The following is a 20,930-nucleotide window of genomic DNA, read 5'->3' as shown; positions in this document are numbered from 1 at the left end:
ACCTGAGCCAGAAAAGAGGCATGATTAATACGCTCATAATGTGAGCAGGATGAATATATGACCCGCAGCACCTCATATGTGAAATGCAACGCCTGGAAAGTGTTCTGCAGAGCAAGGCTACTCCACAAATTATATTAGAAATGTAACAGAGCTAAACATTCGGCGAAGTAAGGAATCAGGACAAGAAATGTCGGATACGGCCTTTCTGCCATACAATCCCAGAGTGATGGACAGAATCGGCCGTATATTGCACAATCATGGCGTAAAGACGATTCTCAAACTGACAAGGAAGATCAAAGAGTGTCTTAGACCGGCAAAGGAGAAAAGGGACCCACTTGCAAATGTCAGGAATATACCATATACCATGCGCATGTAAAAAAGTGTATGTCGGAATGACTGGACGATCAATCAACACCAGGATCAAAGAACATAAGCGACATTGCAGGCTGGGGCAGGTGGAGAAATTTGCCGCGGCAGAGCACACACTGAGTGAGACGGACCACGTAATAAAATTCGCCGACACGGAAGTTCTGGCTGTAGAGAAGCACTATCACATGCGCTTGTTCAGAGAAGCTGTAGAAATACAAAAACACACGAACAGCTTCAACAAGAAAGAGGAAAGCCTTAAGGTAAACGGATCCTGGCTTCCCGTACTGCAGCGAATGACCGTCGCAGGTAGTAAGAGGAGAACCGCACCGGAAATGACAGCGGAGAAGCCCTTGGATGTTGGTGGGCCAGGTACATATAGTCTGCAGCTGCGAGCTTGGCTCAATTTCACCGCCGGCAATGGAGGGTGAATCTTTGACAATGCCAGCCATTCGTGCTGGTGAAACGTCAGTAAAATCATTACATGAACGTCGGCCGAAGAACCTGAGACAGAAGCCAATAGGCAGTTTGTCAACAAATGGCCACGAAAGCCTTAACAATTTTGTAATGTAGAGTGCACTGGCAGGTGGGCAGCAGGTGTCAGCATCAGTGTAGGTGGCACCTGTGTCAGCTTGCAACAGCATAGAAAGTGCCTGTGGATGTGCCAGTGTACAATGCAGGCCTTTGACAGAAAAAAGTTTTGTCTGTGCCTTGACAGTCATGCCTGCTGTGGTAGACAGACAGTGAACAACATAAGGAACCTTGGAAAAAGGCACCAACAACCGAAAAATGTCTAAAAAGATCCAGCAAAGTTGATGTGAATTCTTCCTCAAGGTAGTGTGGGCGCTGGCCAAGAGTGCCGCCTGTTGATTTGAACACTTGCGGCAGGCTGCAACAAAGCATTCCACCTTGTAATCTATACTCGGCCAGAACACTTGCCCATCTGCCAGTTGTTTAGTGCAAGAGCCTCCTCAGTCACCTTGATGTAACAGGTTGAAAACCTCCTACGCAACATTGCTGGAATCACAACATTGGGGGGGGGGGGGGGGGGGGACTGATGACCGTCGCAGTCTGGTCCCTTTAATTCCACAAACCAACCAACCACAACATGGGGAGTACCCTCTTGCATCGACAAGAGACTGACACTATTTAGCAGGAAAAGATGATTGTGGAAAGCATAGAAGTTCCGCAGCAGGTCAGATACCAAGCCCAGCAGATGGTAAGGCCACCTATGTTGTATCATGCACACCAGTTATTTAAGCAGTGGGTGCATAGCTACTGCGATGCAATCCTGGAGCTGGTAATGAAGAAACCATCAATAGTCTGCTTGCTTCCACGCCAAGTTGAAAACACAACAGTTCTTCCTGATCAAACAATGGAGCAGGCCCAATTGGCACCTGAGACAATGCCTCCACACTTGCATGCTGTGATTTTGGGTGTCAGTTGATCTTGTAATTATATCACAACATAAGTAAGGCCCATTGTTTAGGGCGATGAGTGGCTTTGTCAGGTAAAGCAGCTAAAGAATGAAACGAGGAAATCAAAGATTTGTTAGCTGTGACTAAGTGTGATTTCATACCATGTAAGAATAAATGAAATTTTTTAAATGCGTAAACAACCACGATGACTTATTTTTTGACTTGGGAATAGTGCTGTGGAGGAGGAGGAGATTAGTGTTTAACGTCCCGTCGACAACGAGGTCATTAGAGACGGAGCGCAAGCTCGGGTGAGGGAAGGATGGGGAAGGAAATCGGCCGTGCCCTTTCAAAGGAACCATCTCGGCATTAACCTGAAGCGATTTTAGGGAAATCACGGAAAACCTAAATCAGGATGGCCGGAGACGGGATTGAACCGTCGTCCTCCCGAATGCGAGTCCAGTGTGCTAACCACTGCACCACCTCGCTCGGTGCTGAGCTGTGTTGAACAATTTTGATGCAAAAGTGATAGGTTTCTGAGAGCCATCCACATGACTTTGGGTCAGAACTGCCCCCACCCCATACTGGGAGATGTCCGTAGTCAAGACTAAATGTTTACCAGATTGAAAGGACCGCTTGAAAAGAACATTGGTCCATAGCAACTGGTGCATTGGGGAACCAGAGTGGCTGCATCCGGTATAGACCTGTGATAGTATGCTATTTTACCAAGGAATGCCTGTAATTCCTGCAAATTGGTCAGATGAGGCAAAGCCATAGCAGCAGCAACATGCTGTTCCAGGGGTCAAACGTCCTACCTGGATGACATTTAGTGACCAAGATACACACTAGAGTGTTGAAAAGGTTGTGACTTATGAAGATTACCCTTAAGACCTGCAGTTCGCAAAACATAAAAGAGAGAACTCAGGTTACGTAAGTATTTTTGTGTTGCAGTGTATGTTACTAAAATAACATCAATATAGTTGACACAGCAAGGAGCATCTGCTGTCAGTTGCTCGAAAAAGCATTGGAAGAAAGTTGGGGCACTAGCCACTCCAAAACACTGAACGTTGGTATTGCTAAAGACCAAAAGGCATGTTCCCTCCATGCAATTGTTTTGATGTGCTATCTAATCGAGCCTGTGGATAGGCCTCAACTAAATTAGTTTTGGAAAAGAATTTGTCCCTAGCCAATTATGCAAGTAATTCACCATCTCAAGACAGGTGGTATATGTCAATAACAGACTATGCATTTACAGTAACTTTATAGTCTCTACAAAGTCGGAGCTGACCTGATGCTTTTTTACAGTCGATAATAGCATAGCCCACTCACTTGTTGAAATTGGTTGAATGATGCCTAGTGATATCAGTCGATCCAAACCGGACTTTGTAATGTTCATGTAAGTGTAATTGTTCATGTAAGGACACAGGTATGGGCCGTGCTCAGAAGAAACACAGCTAAGCTGAAGGGTTAAGCGTGATATGCACTGTCAATTTATTTGCACACCCTAATCTCTCAGAAAATAAATATGAAAATTCAGAAGAAAAGTGAATCAAGGTCAGGAAATCTGATCTGATACAAGATACACATTGTCAGCAATAGAAAAATTCAAAAGCAGTGAAAGCGTATAATTCAAACAAATTTTCTGAATGGGGGATCATTAACAGCCAAATATGTAATAGGACAGACTACAGATTTGTAAGCTGTAGCAGCAGTAAATTGACCAAGAACAGGAATATGCTGTTTATTGTAGCTTACCAGTCAGGGCTTGACGGGAGCCGAGCCATACATACATTTGAGAGTTGAGGAGCGAAACAACTGCTCCAGTGTCCACTTGTAGCATTAACTGTTTGTTCAGCACAAACACTTCAATAAAGAGCTTGTTCAGACCTATAGACAATGAAGAAATAGAATGAACATCAATGTCCATGTGTTCTGAAGAAGCCTGTGAATGACAAACCGATGCCGTATGGCCTTTCTTGGACTTTTGTGGCATTACATGTGCTGCCTGGGGTATGCAGCTCTCTATGTTGCACAAAGCAAGAGGGGCATGACAGAAGCGCTGAACGGTGTCCATATTGTTGCTGACAGGTTTGTCTGTTGCAGCTAGATTTCCTGGTTCAAACGGCATCAACTTCCTCTTCGCTCATGAGCTTGTTGCTAGGCGCCAATGCAGTTCATTATCGGTGATGGTGACATCATCCCATGCTTCGACTTGGTGGCCAACAGAGCGGGAACTCCAAAGGATTGAACAATGTTTAAAACTTCTTCCAAAGATGGACCCTTACACTGTGAAAGGCCCTCTGAGGATCTTCCTTATCAGATGCTAGTGGATGATCACGCCTCGAACCATGTAGGTTGCATAGGGTTCTGTGAAGGCTTAATAATAAAATGGCACTTACGGCTCAAACCCTGCAGCTCCACTTCCTGAGCTCGACATGATTTACGTGACTCTTGTGGCAATGGTAAAATATGGCATGAGCGACTACAACATGAATGCACTTGCGATGATACGAATTCAACAAACTACACATTTCTTCGAAAGTGAATAAAGCAGTCAGTGCACTTGAGGCAGTGGAGCCTGAACAGTATTGTCACAAGTTTTTCCAAGGCAGCCATAGTAATTTGTTGCTGCTGGGGAAGTGATTGAAGTATTACATCTGTGCCAAGGAGGGGCAGAAATCCAGTGTGCACTTTGTGTGCGTATTGTGGGGAGTCCCACCAGTTCCCAAATGTGTAACTGGTCAGTCCACATGCCATAAAGAATATAGGGTGCAGCCAACTGCAGGTGGTGGCTCATGTTGGTGATAACAAAGTGTGTCACTTTGGCTCGTAAGAAATTCTAGAAATTATCTCTGGTTTCTGACGTCTGTCTGAAAAGCTAAAGACAGTCAGTCTTTCTTGCAAGGTGAAGGCAGAGCTCACTATTTGCAGCAACATCAACAGGATGATTGCAGACCTTTGGTGCAGAGCCAAGTAAAGGGTGTAAATCAGAGGCTCAGACAGTATTGTGGCCATGTAGGCTGCTGATTCCTTGACTTGCGTCATAGGGTGGAGAAGTGTCAGGATCCACTTAATAGATTAGTGGTCTAACACATGCAGGAGGCAGCTACACAGTAGCAGGGACTGTGTGGAGTAGACTGGATGGTTAGAGGGTCTTGAAATTCTTCAAACAGGGGTACAGTCTCAAAGGGAACAGGTTAAAAATAAGATGAGGGAAAACCTTGAAAACATCACTGTTTTAGTTCCAAATTGCCATAACTGTGTTGAGAAAGAACCAGAACTCCCAAGTGCTCATGGCAAGTGCTGAGGCAGAAATCAGTGTATATACTGAAAGCTGGATAAAGCCAGAAATAAGTTAAGCAAAAGTTTTTGTCAAGGACGTAATGCTGTAGAAAAAGAATATACTCCAAGGGGACTCAAAAAGTTATATATGCTGTCCCACACTAAGACCGTTACACAACAAGAGTGGAAAGAATATATGTTCTGGGTTTCCTGCAATCGCATTTCTGGTGCAGTATGGCTGAAAGGTGCATCTCATGTGCGAGTGAAATTGTGCAGCAACTGAAATATGCTCCAAATTTGAAGTATGTGGGACAGGATGATTCTTGTGGGCAAAATGTCTAAATTGCACTTAGATTCACCATGAAATTCAGGCAATATATGGGCCAGATGCAATGTTATGACCAGTTGTATTGAAATGGTGCCAACAATTTGACAAAGACTGCACAGCTGTGGGTGATGCTGATAGAGAAGGAAGGTAATAGACATCAATCACAAACAAGAATGCCCAGGAATTCGAGGAACTGATTCGCAGCAGTCACAGATTATATGATGATGAGGACATTCACACAGCAGTTCTTGGATGGTTCTGTGACTGAGGAATGGGTTTGTCACATCAAGAAATTGAACAATCAGTAGAATGATCCAACGGTTGTTTACAGGGATTTGTTGACTATGTTGAAAAATAGTGTGATGTATTGCGTAACATTGGTGCGTAGTGCAGTAATCAATAAAAGTTACTTGACCTGCTATAATAATGTGTAACTTACTTTGTGAAATCCCCTTGAAAATTCAATTGGTGGTGGCTCACTTGTTGCTGTTAGAAGTAATTTATCCTTTAGTGAAATGTAAGTAGATAGTTGCTGTGAATTAGTATAGGTAGGAACTACACTCGACAACCAAAATAAATTAGTAATTGGTTTCTTTTACTGATCTGTCAACTCAGATGACTAGTTGCTGAAAGGTTTAAGTAAAACTTGAGTCTCATTTCGAATGGGCACCTGACTCATTCAGTTGTAGTCAGTGGTGTGTTCAATCTGCCCTCGATATGTTGGAAAAAATGTATGTTTAAAGTAAGTGGTGGGCATAAAACATTGTCCAAAATTGTACTAAATTCTTTCTTCAAAAATCGTTTTGAGCAGGAGTTCAGGAGACCACAAACAGTGTAAATGGTTGCAATAACATACTAGACGTCTAAGCAACAAACAATTCTAGAGTAGAGCATGTCATGAGTGATACAGGAGTGTGACCACAAGGTCATTGTAATTATATTTGAATATCATAACATCCAAATCCAAAAATAAATGTAAAATATATTTATTTAAAAAGTCATATAAAAATTTGATATCTTTCTAAGAAACAGTCTCCCTTCCTTCCATACTAACAATGAAAAACTCTTTGAAATGTTGCTCAAATTCAAAGAAGTAGTGTCACCTGCAATTTAGAGTTTTATACCAAATAAATTAATGAGTGACAGAGCAAATCTGATATGTTAGCTAAAACACATCATGACACTGTCCCAGGAGCAGGAAGAAAAGCATGCCAGATTTAAAAGAAAGCAAAATCTGAAACATTGGTGACAGTTTACAAGTGGTCCAAACTTAGCATGAACTTCAGTGAGGGACGCCTTTAATAGTTTCTATGTTGCAACTCTGTCTTGAAATCTGGCAGGAAATTCAGAGAGGTTCTGGTCATATGTCAAGACACAATCACTTTGTGATAGCAGTGGTAATGTTACCAACGGCAAAGTCAACTAAAGGAGCGTTACTAAACACATTATATTGAAATTCATTCACCAAAGAAGCTACAGTAAATATTCTCTAATTCTAATCAAGAACAGCTGCCAAAATGAGTAATATGGAATTAGATCCCCTCAGTGGAGTTAAGCTGCTTAAGTCATTCAATAAAGGCAAGTCGTACCATCCAGATTGCAGACCAGTTAGCTTCCTTTCGAAGTATGCTGCTGAAATGGTCCATATTTAACAATCGTATACAACTGCTCACATGTTGAGAGATCTGTACCTAAAGACTAAAAAGTTCTTCAGGTCACAGGTCACAACCGTAAACAAGAAAGGAAATAGAAGTAATCTGCTCAATTGTAGACCCATATCATTGACATCAATTTGTAGTAGTACAAGATATGTGTGTTTTGTGAACACATGATGGATTCGAATCTAGTGTGATTGCATGAGCCAACCTTGAACCTTCATGCTCATGCACATGAATTTTTTTCCCAACTGTTGAGAGCACCAGTTAATGGCAAGCAGCAATTTAGTGAGGTAGTGTGTGGTGTCATGTCAGTTTTTCATTGCAAGGGAAATTATGGAACGACTGGAGGAGTTCTACTGCATCAAATTTTGCCACAAACTGGGTACAGCCAGGTGGAGATCATTTGGAAGATTCAGATGGCTTTTGGTGACAATGCTATGGGCGTCACACAGATTAAGGAGTGGTACAAATGGTTTAAAAATGGCTGCACATTGGCAGAGAGTGAGCCACTCTCTGGTCATCCATCAACATGCCAAAATCACCAGGTCATTGCCAACATGATTGCTGTGGTCATGCTGGACTGTAATGTGACTGTCAGTGAAACTGCAGAAGTGGTGTGCATTGGCACTTTTTCACTACATTCCATTGTGACCGAAAATTTGTCCATGAAGACAGTGTCAGTGGAATTCATGCTGAAGCTGCTGATGGCAGAGCAAAAGCAACTTCATGTTGAAGTGTCACAGGACATGCTGGAATCCACACCCATGTCGTGAACACCATCACTGGTGACAAGTCCTGGGTGCATGGGTACAACCCAGAAACCAACTCCCAGTTGTCACAGTAGAAGCATCCCTCATCACGAAGACCAAAAAGGCCTGCCAAGTGTGCATCAATGTCAAAGTGACACTGACTGCTTTTTTTTACTCCTGTGGTGTTGTAAATCATGAGTACGCATCACAGGGTCAAAGAATCACTAGAGAGTATTACATGGGTGTTCTCCACGGCTGACATGATGCTGTGTGGCACAAGAGACCTGACTTGCTGTCAACAGGAAATAGGTGTCTCCACTACGACAGTTCTCCAGCACATTCCTTGCACTTGATTCAGACTTTTTTGGCTGAAAACCAGATTCCTGTGCTTCAACTGGCTACTTTCTCTTCTGATATGCCCCCCTGAAACTTCTGGCTCTTCCCTAAACTCAAGAGGCCATTGAAAGGAACGCAATTGCAGACAAGAGAGCCGAGCTAAACTTCATTCCAAAAGTGGCTTTTTTGGCATGCTTTCAACTACATCAGCACCACTAGGAGAAGTGTGTCAAGTCTCAAAGGATCTTTGAGGGCGATTAGGTGCCCAATGCCCCAGGTAAGTCAGTTTTTTTTCCAGCCAGATGTCGGATACTTTTCTAACAGACCTCGTATTTTATAACATATACTGCATTCCAAACTTATGAAATACCTGGAAGAAAATGATTTGTTTACACGTAACCAGCATGGATTCAGAAAATATCATTCTTGTGAAACACAACTGGCTCTTTATTCGCATGAAGTAATGAGTGATATTGACAGGCAATCTCAAGTTGATTCCATTTTTCTAAGTTTCTCCAAGGCTTTTTACACTGTTCCTAACAAACTGTTTGAAATCAAATTCCATGCCTGTGAAGTATCATCTCGGCTATACAAATGGATTTGTGATTTCTTGTCAGGAAGGTTGCAGTTTGATGGGAAGTCATCTAGTGAAACTGAAGTGGTAGCTGGGGTTCTCAGAGGAAGTTTTATAGGTGCTCTGGTACTTTTAAGCTATATAGACAACTTAGGAGACAATCTAAGCAGTCCTTTCAGGTTGTTTGCCAATGATGCTGTCATCAGAAGATCAAAACTAATTACAAAATAATTTAGACAAGATATGTGCATGATCTGAAAAGTGGCAATTGACTTGGAACAATAAAAAGTATGATGCCCTCCACATGCTGTTACATCAGTATATGTGTGTTCTGTGAGCACTAAAAGCATTCCATTAAATTTAGGTTACACAGTAAAACACACAAACATAAAGGTTGTCATTTCAACAAAATATTTAGAAATTACAATTATGAACAACATGAATTGGAAATATTGCGTAGAAAATATGGTGAGGAGGTGAATAAAAGTCTATATTTTATTGGCAGAACACATAGAAGGTGCAGAAAATCTCCTAAAGAGACTGCCTAAACTATGCATATCTGCCCTCTTCTGGATTACTGCTGCCCAGGAGGGGATCCTTACCAGACAGGATTGATGGAGAACTTCAAAAAAGTACAAACAAGGGCAGTTTGTTTTGTATTATTAGGAAATTGGGGAAAGAGTTTAACAGATTATGATAAGTGAGTTGAGGTGGCAATCATATAAAAAAAAGGCATTAAATGTCAGTGGAGCAAGATTTTTTCACAAAACTACAATCACCAACTTTAACTTTCTCCAACTGCCAAAACATTTTTGTCACTTTGATGTCCATGTGGAAAAATGACCAACGTGACAAAATAAGAGAAATCAGAGCTTGCATGGAACGATTAAGGTGTTAATTTTTCTCACATTCTATTCAACAGTGAAACAGTACTGAAATAATGTGAAAGCAGTTCTATGAACATTCTGCTAAACACAAGTGTGAATTGCACAGTAATGATGTAGATGCAGGTATTGCCACAGACAGTTTTTCTAAGGATAATTAGGGACCGATGACCTCAGCAGTTTGGTCCCATTGGTACTTGCCACCAACCTCCAAGGATAATTTGGAATATTTTTATAATTCTTTGCAAGTTAAATGCCACTAAATCCTGTAACAATCTTCTTTAGTATTTTCTCTGCCTATCTTTGTCAGATGCACAGAAAATAACGCAGGTATTTCACATGTCAGTTTTTGGGAACTTGCCACTGTGAAAGCATTGTTGTCACATAATATTGATCCATGTGTGTGAACACCCAGAATTTCTTACTGTTTATAATCATGTCAATGCATTGCATGTTTAAGGACCATTTCCTGTATGAAGAGTGGTTTAGGGACTGCTTCAGTAATTGAGGAGTGGTGGTGATATGCAATGTACATACAGTATCAGTGAGTCACAGTTGGTATCAGTCAGTTCATACAATTGCCTGTAGGGATATGAAATAGAATGATCACAGAGGCCCAGTCATAGGTAAAGCAGGTGGCAGATTTTAATTCATGTTATGATACTGGGAAAAAGCTGTTAGGAGGTTGCATACACTCGTGAAGCTCATCCTAGAATATTTCTCAAGTTTCTGGGACCCATATCATATAGAACTAACAGAAAATACTGATCATACACGAAGAAGGATAGCACAAATGGTCACAGATTTTGTTTGATTCTTGGAAAATGTTGAAAAACCTGAATTAATGATAGCTCAAGGTGAAATGCATTATTGTGTTTAATTTTTAAAAAAATAAAAAGGAATCAAGGTGGAAAATTACATTAATTATTGACAATGATCGCAGGTGCATTTAATAAGTCTAGATCATTAATAGGAATTATAGGTAGGACAAATTGATATTAACACTTGTACGTTATGATGTAGAGTCATTTTTAGAGGGCAGAGTGGGATGAATCCTTCAGAGAAACCATGCATATAATGCTCAAGTGCTGAAGAAAGGAAGTGTTGAGCAGGAAACTCATTTCAGCTTAAGCAATTATCAGAATAACAAAAGAATGTTGATACACTGCAACATCATCAAGTACATGTGTACAACCATTCCATAGGCTAGCCTGTGGTATTAAAAAGAGGTTGATATACTGTATCTCAACAAATACACATATACAGTTGTGCTGTAGACATTCTTTTAATATGATTCTGAAGATGGAGTAAGCCAAACCATGTGAAGGTGCGAATTTCATTTTTTTTAAAAAAAGATATAAAAGAAAAAGGCAGAAAATTACATAAACTTATGTAGCTTGGGCACAGAAAAATATAATTGGAATGAAATGACAATTGTTTTGAACCTGATCTGAATACTGCGGATACTTTTGTTAGTGATTTTAAAGGGTGTACAACTACAGAGATTGTTTTCCCTTTCTACTAAAACAGTATATTGTCAGCAGATAAGGATTCTTTATGGACTGTTTATAGAAATGGACCAAGAAATTTAGGGAAGGTGTAACAAAACTTTATGTACATGTAATTTTGTAGCATGTAAGTAGGGACATAAAAATTTTGCATAAACAATAACATGACAAATTACTCATAATCGGTGGTGTAGCTGACATAACACAAAATTGAGAACTTTTATGAATAGTCTTTTACATATACAGGTCCACAGTTGCTGTGAATTTCTTGAGGGAACTCATTTTGTTGCATAGACTGTTTTATTTTGAAATAACCACTTTATTTAATGATGTAGTGATTAGCTAATTTTGCCTCCTTGGGCAAGCTAAACCAGAATAAAAAAAGTTTTAATGCATATACCATAATACATTCCCTATATATCTGTGTGGAGGAATCTACATGTGATGGCGTCCCTAATATGGCTTTCATTGGTATGGTTGTGCAAAACCTTTATTAGAAATGCCCTTTCTTTCTTTCTTTCTTTTTTTACTGTGATGTAGCTTAATAATTCCCAAGGAGATAAAATTATCTAATTGCTAAATTAAGACATTAAGTGGTCATTTAAAAATAAAGCAGCCTATGCAGAAAAATGACTTCGACCAAGGTTTCTATTAAATGTGGCCATATTTGGCATTTTCCCCATTCCCTTGTAAAAGTGTTGTACATCCGAAGGCAGCAGTTTACTACTATGGGTAACAACTAGATATTTAATGTTGAAACTGTACCTTAATTTTTTCTCGAGGTTAAGGCATGCATACAGCCTTAAAATGAGGATTCATTTCTTACATAAAGGGCTGATGCCCTAGATGTGATAACAGTTTTATCTGACCACACCACATCTCCTGAACCTTTTGCACATCAGATTATACCAAAAAAATATCCATTTTAGACCCCATCTCGTGTACTCCTGCCCCTGCCTTATTTGACATTGGGTAGTGTTATAGTTTTAGGGCTAACTGATTTTTCATAATTGTTTGGGAAAGTCCTGTCATTGCTGACATAACCTCACCAGATTCATTGATTTCCTCTGGGTCGTCACTACAACCTTGATAAATTCTTAGGAAGACATCATTTCCACTAGGCTGTTTCGCTAAAATAAAGACTTATTTAGCTTTACTGGTCAGTTTGAAGCTCTAGCTCATTTAGAAGTACACAGATGGATCTAGACTTATTCTCCTAGTAACTATATACATTGTGGGACTATAAAAATGTGTGGGTGTGTGGTTTCTGGCTGTTAGTTGTAAGGTTCTGTCTGTTGATGACCATATCATGTGTAAATGTGCATAGCCGATGACTTTTGGTATATACTTGGTAAGAGGATGTGTCTACACCCATTATTGCACTTGAAAATTATCTAGAGTTTGAAGATGACCGGTAGTGCTAAATAAAGTACTTATTTTAACCAAACAACCTGGGTGAAATGTCTTTCTTTGAAGTCAAAAAATGAAAAGTTAGTTGTATATAAGATTGTTGGCTTATGGTGTTAGGACAAAATATGAACAAATTGAATATTAATTAATATGGAGGGGATTAATCCATACAAACAGTGGAGCAGTCGGCAAATTTTATCTGCAACACACACAGCCTGGTTTCAATCTCCAGTACAGAGATCATTTCTTAGTGGGAGTGTAGGAGTAGGGTTCACTCATCCTTGTGAAGACAGTTGAGAATCTATTTCAGAGACAAGTAATGGCTTCAGGTTTGAAACTCAACTTTAACAGCTAAGAGAGCAACTTACTAATTACTGGCACCTCCTGTTCTGATGCCCACAAACAACTCAAGCAGAGGATGAAAGTATGGTTAATTGATCAGTGTCATCAGGAACAAGTAGTTTGTATGTAAGTGACATATAGATTTATTAAAGTCCTTGTACATAAAATTTGAGTTTCACTGTATGCTCTATTCTTTGTGTATCTAAGATAGTGTAGTTTTTGTCATGCATCAGTTATCATTAGTTGATTTTGAGTTTTTTGGAAAAAAAAGTGATTCTGATTGTGTGACATGTAAACTTGTTATTTTTGTTGCACATTGCTTCAAATATTTTAGTATTATGTATTCAGGAAATAGATTTAGCAAACAACATTTCCACTGAATACTTAATACTATATCTGGAAATGAAGTATGAATAATGAATTTAAACAGGAGAGTGAATATTCCTGTGCTAATTCTTTTTACAAAATTTCATTCTATACATCATTAATAGCTTCAGTAATTTACAGCTGGTGATTTCCTTTTTTCTTATCACGTTCTGAAATGTGTCTTTCTTCAAGATTTATGCTTTGATCTTTTTCAGCAGATATTCACTGGGGTGGCTGTCAGAAGTAACTGCCCATCAGCTACCTGGATCTGCATTACACTTTCCATTCTGCCCTGTTTAAGTGAATATATATTTTTCACATAGACAAAATACTTGAGAAAATGGCCTGGACAAGATAACAGTTCTGTATGGCAGCAGGATGGCCTGAGAGTAGTGGGAGCAACACTGTGTACAACATGCTGAAGTCTAATGCAAATTTTATGCATGGGTGGGGTGGAGCCTGGGGTGAGTGTTCAGGGATGTGTTAGGGGTACATATATGTGGGAAAGTGCAAGTAGTAGGATGCTATCACTTTGAAACTGGTAGTGAAGATTATATCTCGGGATATTACGTTTATTACGCGGAACTTTCCCCTCATTTAACCAACAAAAACAGCAACACTGCATCTAGAAATTTAATAAATGCAGAGATCATGTATGGACTTGATAACCTGTCAGAGTGTGCAGGAATGTATTCTTTCTTTTTTTCAAGTTGCAGTAAATTATGCAGTTTGTGCCACTGATTAATGGAATGAAAACAAGTATGTTATGTAAGTGTCTCCAAAAAAGGTAAAATTTTGAAGTTTTTTAAAATTTAGTTATTGTCATATTGTATGCAATATTTGCTATTATAAATGACATAATAATTGCAGATAGTTGTGTGTGTGTGTGTGTGTGTGTGTGTGTGTGTGTGTGTGTGAGAGAGAGAGAGAGAGAGAGAGAGAGAGAGAGAGAGAGAGAGAGAGAGAGAGAAGGGGGGGGGAGACGGGGGGGGGGGGGTTCCAGGTTGAGCTGCCAGTAAAAATAAAGAAGGTGACAATTATTAAACTTCAAAATTGAAGACAAGAATTATTTTATTTCTTTGCTGCTTGCTGTCACTTGAGTGCGTACAATCTTTAGCTATTAGAATAGTGTGTTTATGAGAAGATAATTCTAAAAATAACTCAGATTTTTAGTAATGGTAAGATGTTTATTGAGCAAAAAAAAACATTATGGTGCAGCATTAATTTGTGGTCTACTCCAAAGATACGGCAAAGTTTGCTTTTTCTCGTATTGCTGTGGTGTTTGCCACGGTGTTACTCATCTAAAGTTATTTCCTTTTGTCATATGATAGGAGAGAATACTAGAAAACTACTTACAACAAATATATATGCTTTTTACACAGATACACACAATCTCCAGTTCATAGTAGGTTCGTAGCCATAAATCAAGGAGTGAAATCCAGTCAGAAGCTTTCGAACACAGATTTCAAATGTCCTCCATTGTCCCTTTGAATCTCTGAGTGAACAGTCAAATGCCATATGATGTACAGTTTGTTGTTCTTCACCACAGTCTCTGTGGGGAGAGGGCTTCCATCCCATTGGCGCAGCAATGATCCACATCTGCCATAATCAGTTCTGATCCAGTTCATTATATATCATTGTTGTTGGGTTAGATGAAATCATGCTGGTTGTTCACAGGGAATTTTAATTAATTGGTGATGCATCAAAGATGTTTGCTTTTGCCATTGATTGCTCCAGGAATTCTGCATGTTCAGATGACTGTTCTGCAGACTAATTGCTGGGGGTGGTGATTGTTCGTTAGACCTCAAGTGGTTCAGGTGATGAAGATTTTGAATGAATTGCAATTTTTCTGAAGTTTTTTTTTAAAATTATTATTATTATTATTATTATTATTATTCTTGTATGCACCCTCAACAATGACTGTGATCTTTTTATTGGCGGTACTGGAATATTACAAAGAACCAGTAGCCTGCATGTGTATGTGGAACGAATACATCCCGTGGTGAGGTGCACTGACTGATTGAGCTGTGTGTCAATTATTTTGGTGTGAGCACTGTTTAGCTGGAAGAAACAGCAGTATTCTGTGATTGAGTATGAAACAGATAAAGCTGATGATTGTTGGAATTGAAGCCCTGGTGGTTCCTGTTAATTTCTGGAGTATGGTGTGCCATGTTTTGATCTTAGCTGCCACATTTTGGAGATGGATTTTGTATGCCAGTGACCTGTCTAGGGTCACATCTAGGTATTTTGGAGTGTTGCAATGTTGGGGATGCTGTAAATGTGATTTTCGATTTGTGATTTGCCTGTTTATACCATTGGTTAAAAGTTGGTACAGTGGTCTTTGAGGATTCAGTCAGAGAGAATTACAAAGAACATATCATCCAACATCTGCATGTCTGATGTTAGTGTTGCTTCAGGTTCCGTAAATCTTTAACTATGAGTGATCAGAGCAGTATCATCATGTAATTAATATCCTGAACTTTGTTTCTGGAAGGTTGTATGTATACAAAGTAGAAAGGAGGGGGGCAAAACAGAAGCTTTTGGGATACCATCATTGATTTTATGGACTCTATGTTGTGTCTAGTTCATACAGCATAGACACAATGAGGTAGCTAGGTGCACGCTAAACTAACGCAGACGGGCTTGAAGTTCTGGAACATGAGACTTATTAATGAATAAGAGGAAAAGTACGTAGATGCGTTTAATACTTATCTTTATTCTCTTGTTGGAATACATCTCTCTTGAATATTAGTACGCTATTAGCACTGATACAATTGGCGCCTTGCTAGGTAGTAGCTATGGACTAAACTGAAGGCTATTCTATCTGTCTCTCGGCAAATGAGAGGAAAGCTTCGTACGTCTGGTCGCAAGCTATGTCTTCCGTACAACTGGGGGCGAGGTCTAGTCCGTGTCTTGTGACCTGCCATGTGGTGGCGCTAGGTTTGCGATTACACAGTGGCGACACGCGGGTCCGACATGTACTAAGGACCGCGGCCGATTTAAGTTACCACCTAGCAAGTGTGGTGTCTAGCGGTGACACCACATTCCTCCCCCGCAAATCGGCGAACGGTCGTGAAATGAAACTTCGCCAGCCGTGTGTCACATTAACCGGCCCGCCGGCCGCGCTGCCCGGGACGCTACACGGCCCTCGCGCCCGTCCGCACAGCAGCGGCAGCCTAGCTCGCAAACACGTGCGCCGCGTAAGCAAGCAACTGCAGTGAAATCATGCCCGAGGTGTGCAACTAGACATTCGCGTGAAAATTGCCCGTCACGCCAAGCTATTTGCTTTTACTGTCAAAAGAAAGGACATGTTCAAAGTGTTTGCCAGAAAAAGCTTAGATCAGACAATCACAATAATTCCAGGCCCTTTGCTTCGCGCCGGACTCGAACCCAGGACAATCAGGCTCGTGGACCTTCACCCATGGACATTCATGCGGTTCATTCCCACCCGTCCAGTGACACTTTAGCTAACAGTGACTGTGTTCGTCCCACCAAAAGTGTGCGTCGACGTCGCCGGAAATCCCGTAAAGTCGCAAGTGCTTCTGTACCTGTATCAGTTCAAATTGCAAGTGACAGTCGCTCTTGTCGTCAACAGGACAATAAACTTTTTGTGGACTTAGACTTTGAAGGCAAAGTGATCCCATTCCAGCTCGATACAGGAGCTGCAGTTTCATTGCTCAATCACGACACGTACAAACAACTGGGCGCCCCGCCGTTGCGTGCCGCAAATGTTAAGTTAACTAGTTACTCAGGACAGCCGATCCCTGTGTTAGGACAGTGCAGCCTTCTTGCAACATACAAGGGACAAACAAAACTTGTATCATTTTACGTTCTTCGTTCTACTTCTGCAGTGAACTTGTTTGGTTTCGATTTGTTTCAATTGTTTAATATGTCTATCGTAAATCAGGTCCTATCAGTGAATCAGACTGTGCCTTCCGCCAGTGTTTCTAGTCTTTGTGAAGAATTTGCAGACATTTTTGCACCGGGCCTTGGTTGCGCTCAGAACTATGCTGCACAATTGGAACTGAAAGACAACGCGCAACCGAAATTTTTCAGAGCGCGCAATGTTCCCCACGCATTGCGTGATGAGGTCGCAAGAACATTGCACGATTTAGAATCTCAAGGTGTAATTGAACGTGTGCAGGCTTCTCTCTGGGCCTCACCCTTAGTAATTTTGCCAAAACCTTCTGGAAAACTGAGACTTTGTGTGGACTTCAAGGCAACTGTGAATCCACAACTTGTGACTGCTACTTTTCCTTTGCCCCGCCCGGAAGATCTTTTTGACAAACTGTGCCCGGGAAAATATTTTTCAAAATTGGACCTAGCAGATGCGTACTTGCAGATACCTGTGGACGAAGAATCCCAGCGCGTCTTGGTGGTAAACACGCATCTTGGCTTGTATCGCTTCAAAAGACTGCCATTCGGGTGTGCATCCGCCCCTGCTTTGTTTCAGCAATATTTACAAACTGTTTGTGCGTCGATCCCATCCTCGTCGCCAAATAATGTTGTGTCTAGTTCATACAGCATAGACACAATGAGGTAGCTAGGTGCACGCTAAACTAACGCAGACGGGCTTGAAGTTCTGGAACATGAGACTTATTAATGAATAAGAGGAAAAGTACGTAGATGCGTTTAATACTTATCTTTATTCTCTTGTTGGAATACATCTCTCTTGAATATTAGTACGCTATTAGCACTGATACAATTGGTGCCTTGCTAGGTAGTAGCTATGGACTAAACTGAAGGCTATTCTATCTGTCTCTCGGCAAATGAGAGGAAAGCTTCGTACGTCTGGTCGCAAGCTATGTCTTCCGTACAACTGGGGGCGAGGTCTAGTCCGTGTCTTGTGACCTGCCATGTGGTGGCGCTAGGTTTGCGATTACACAGTGGCGACACGCGGGTCCGACATGTACTAAGGACCGCGGCCGATTTAAGTTACCACCTAGCAAGTGTGGTGTCTAGCGGTGACACCACACTCTACTTTTAAAATTCTCTGGGAGCAGCTGGAAGTATGTATTTTTCAGCACATTGCCAATAGAGTGATTGATTTTCAACACAGAATGACACTGATGAATTTGAACAGGAGTCTGTCATAAAAGATGGTGTCATAGGCTGCCATCAGGTCTAAGACCCCTATGTTTATCTAATGCTTCTCAAAACTGCTTTCAATTCAGTGCTGTTGTTAGTACTTGTTCCTTACATCCTCTCTTTGATCTAACATGTTTGTTGTTGGCTGAACAGATTCTCTTGTGAATGATCCTCTCCAGGAGCTTGAACATGACCCTAAAGAGAGTAGTAGGGCTTTAGTTTTAACCTTTTGAGGAATCTTTGATTGACTGTAGTGCATTAGTGATCTTAATTTTTGCCAGGAAAGGTGACAGATGACCTGTTTCTAAGAAGTTTGAAAAGAAGGTGATCAACGGTTTGACACTCATAGGACCACAGTACAACCCATGAAACTTGGGATAAATGCCATCAATACTTGCTGCCTTTCTAGATTTGGTTTTCTTAATAGGTGTTATGGTCTCTTTCCAATGAAATTGAGTGGAAAGCAGATTTTTGTGGAACCTGGTGTTTCATTACTTTAAGACATATCTAACTTCTCTTTTGGTTTGTATGTCATGTTGATTTGGAGTTTGAGATCATGAAATTGGCATTATCTTGTAAATTTATGTTACATTTTTGTGTAGCTGTGGTGTTTGCTGTATCCAACTTTCTGATTAAGAGCCAGGCCTTCGTGCTTGTTTCTTCCTGTCTGTTTTGTCTGTTCTTGTTTAATAGTTATAAGAGATCAGAGACAGTAACAGGATCAACACACTCTTCAAATTCCTTGAGAAACCTTTTGATTCAGACCAGTTGGCTTTGTGTGTGTGTGTGTGTGTGTGTGTGTGTGTGTGTGTGTGTGTGTAGTTCCACCTTTGTCTGGATACTAGAGGATAGTGGGTATGAACAGTTGTTTCTGGAGAATTATTAGATGATATTGGCTGGCTATGGAGGAATCTGGATGGACTCTGCAGTGCACCTCATTGGACACATTCAGAGACTACACGATAAAGCATTGGTAATGTGTGTAGCCCTTTTTCCATTGGCCAAGAAAGATGATTTCCTTGTCTCTTGCACCATATATAAGTTTGAGGTTTTCTGTTTCCATACAGTTGCCAAGTTTTTGTCCATTTCCGTCACTTTCTTGATATCCTCTGACTATATGGTGGCTGTTGAAGTCTCTGGCTATGATAGTTGTGTGGTGTTGACAGAGGTGGAGAAAGCCAATTACATCCTGGTGGTTTGTACAGGTTGACTCGCCAAGTTCCTCACTTTAACTACAGCTTTCAAAATGTTCTGAAGTTGATGGCATGACTTCATAGCTATTGTTTCTTACATAGGTTGCTAATCCCTGTTTAGGATGATTGTTTGCAGTTGTCATTTTAAAGCCCAAGATGAAGTTTTACATTCTCTTCTGCATGGCTTTCTTGGAGCAAGGTGATGTAAATTTGATGTTCTTTCAGTGTTGCGTATAAACATTCACTCTTTGCTCTCTCTCTCTCTCTCTCTCTCTCTCTCTCTCTCTCTCTCTCTGTGTGTGTGTGTGTGTGTGTGTGTGTGTGTGTGTGTGTGTGTGTGTGTGTGTGTGTGTTTTAGTTTGAAAGTCACAGGTAACTTTTTTAACCATGGCAACAGTTTAGCAGAGAACTGGTAGCCAATAAAGTGATTTTACTGAAGTTGTAAGTATGTTGAAAGTTAATTTTTAATAATATGCATATGTGTAAACTTATATCTTGGCCCTGTCAGCTTATCCAGAAGAATGGATCTTCATGTGCAAATGTTGGAAATATTAATGTAAGAGACTCCCGATTCTTAATAGTGATGTGATAATGATGAATGTGTGATACTAACTTCATAAACAGGAAGATTCAGTACTGCTCAGATTTCATTAAATTGAAGGTATCCATATAAAAATGCTATCCTAAAGGTGATCAAAATGTAGTTGTGAGACCTATAATAGAATACTGAGTCTTAGGTAGAAAAGATCCCTGGGGTGGAAAGGAATAGGGGTGGGGGGAGCAGTTGAGTGGCATAAGGTGCACGGTTGAGCTACTAATCAGTGCTCTCACTGTGTGGTGAGTGGCTACTCGTATCACCGTCATTTATCGTTTGTTTCTTTTAGCCAAATTATTCTTAACAGAACTCCATGAGTAGAAGATGTTGAATTAAGTTGCAAATCAAGAATTCAAGACTATTATGTCTTAATCCATTGGATCATTTGAGATCTTTTTATTTTACCCAAACACTGGTATCTGTCCAAATCAAAATCAAAACAAACTCGTTTAAAGGTAGCAGCCTAGTGAAATAATTCATGCAATTGCTCATTTTATGTCAGTCTTCAATGACCATTGATCATAATAGTAATTCAGACAGTTTTCCAGTTTTTCCACCCAGATAATGGCCTCTGAGATTCCAGGCAGGTGCACACTATACATTACTTACATACTACATCTGAAATATCATCATCCTTAATGCTGTGGTCAGATTCATTATTCAAGAAAAATTTCAGAGAGCTTTCTCATAGTGTAAATAAATTACATGATTTTCTATTTGATCTAAAATTTGTGCTGCTTTTCCAACAGTTGAAACAACCAAACTGTTCTTTGAAATGAACTTTTATTCCAGGTCTGATAAATGCTTAAATCATGTTCATTGAATTCATCAAGTCC

General features: G+C 40.3%; 1 non-coding gene across 1 annotated transcript; it reads right to left on the bottom strand.

The window, feature by feature from the left end:
- Positions 1-2,197: 2,197 nt before the first annotated feature.
- Positions 2,198-2,270, bottom strand: Trnaa-cgc (transfer RNA alanine (anticodon CGC)). The gene has a single exon. It is a non-coding gene; the product is annotated as a tRNA-Ala (tRNA).
- Between the last annotated feature and the right edge of the window lie 18,660 nt (positions 2,271-20,930).

This window comes from Schistocerca nitens, chromosome 3 (assembly GCF_023898315.1).
Source record: "Schistocerca nitens isolate TAMUIC-IGC-003100 chromosome 3, iqSchNite1.1, whole genome shotgun sequence".
In the NCBI taxonomy this organism is placed as follows: Eukaryota; Metazoa; Arthropoda; class Insecta; order Orthoptera; family Acrididae; genus Schistocerca; species Schistocerca nitens.
Note: the sequence above shows the minus strand (reverse complement) of the source record. Positions and strands in the feature narration are given on the sequence as shown.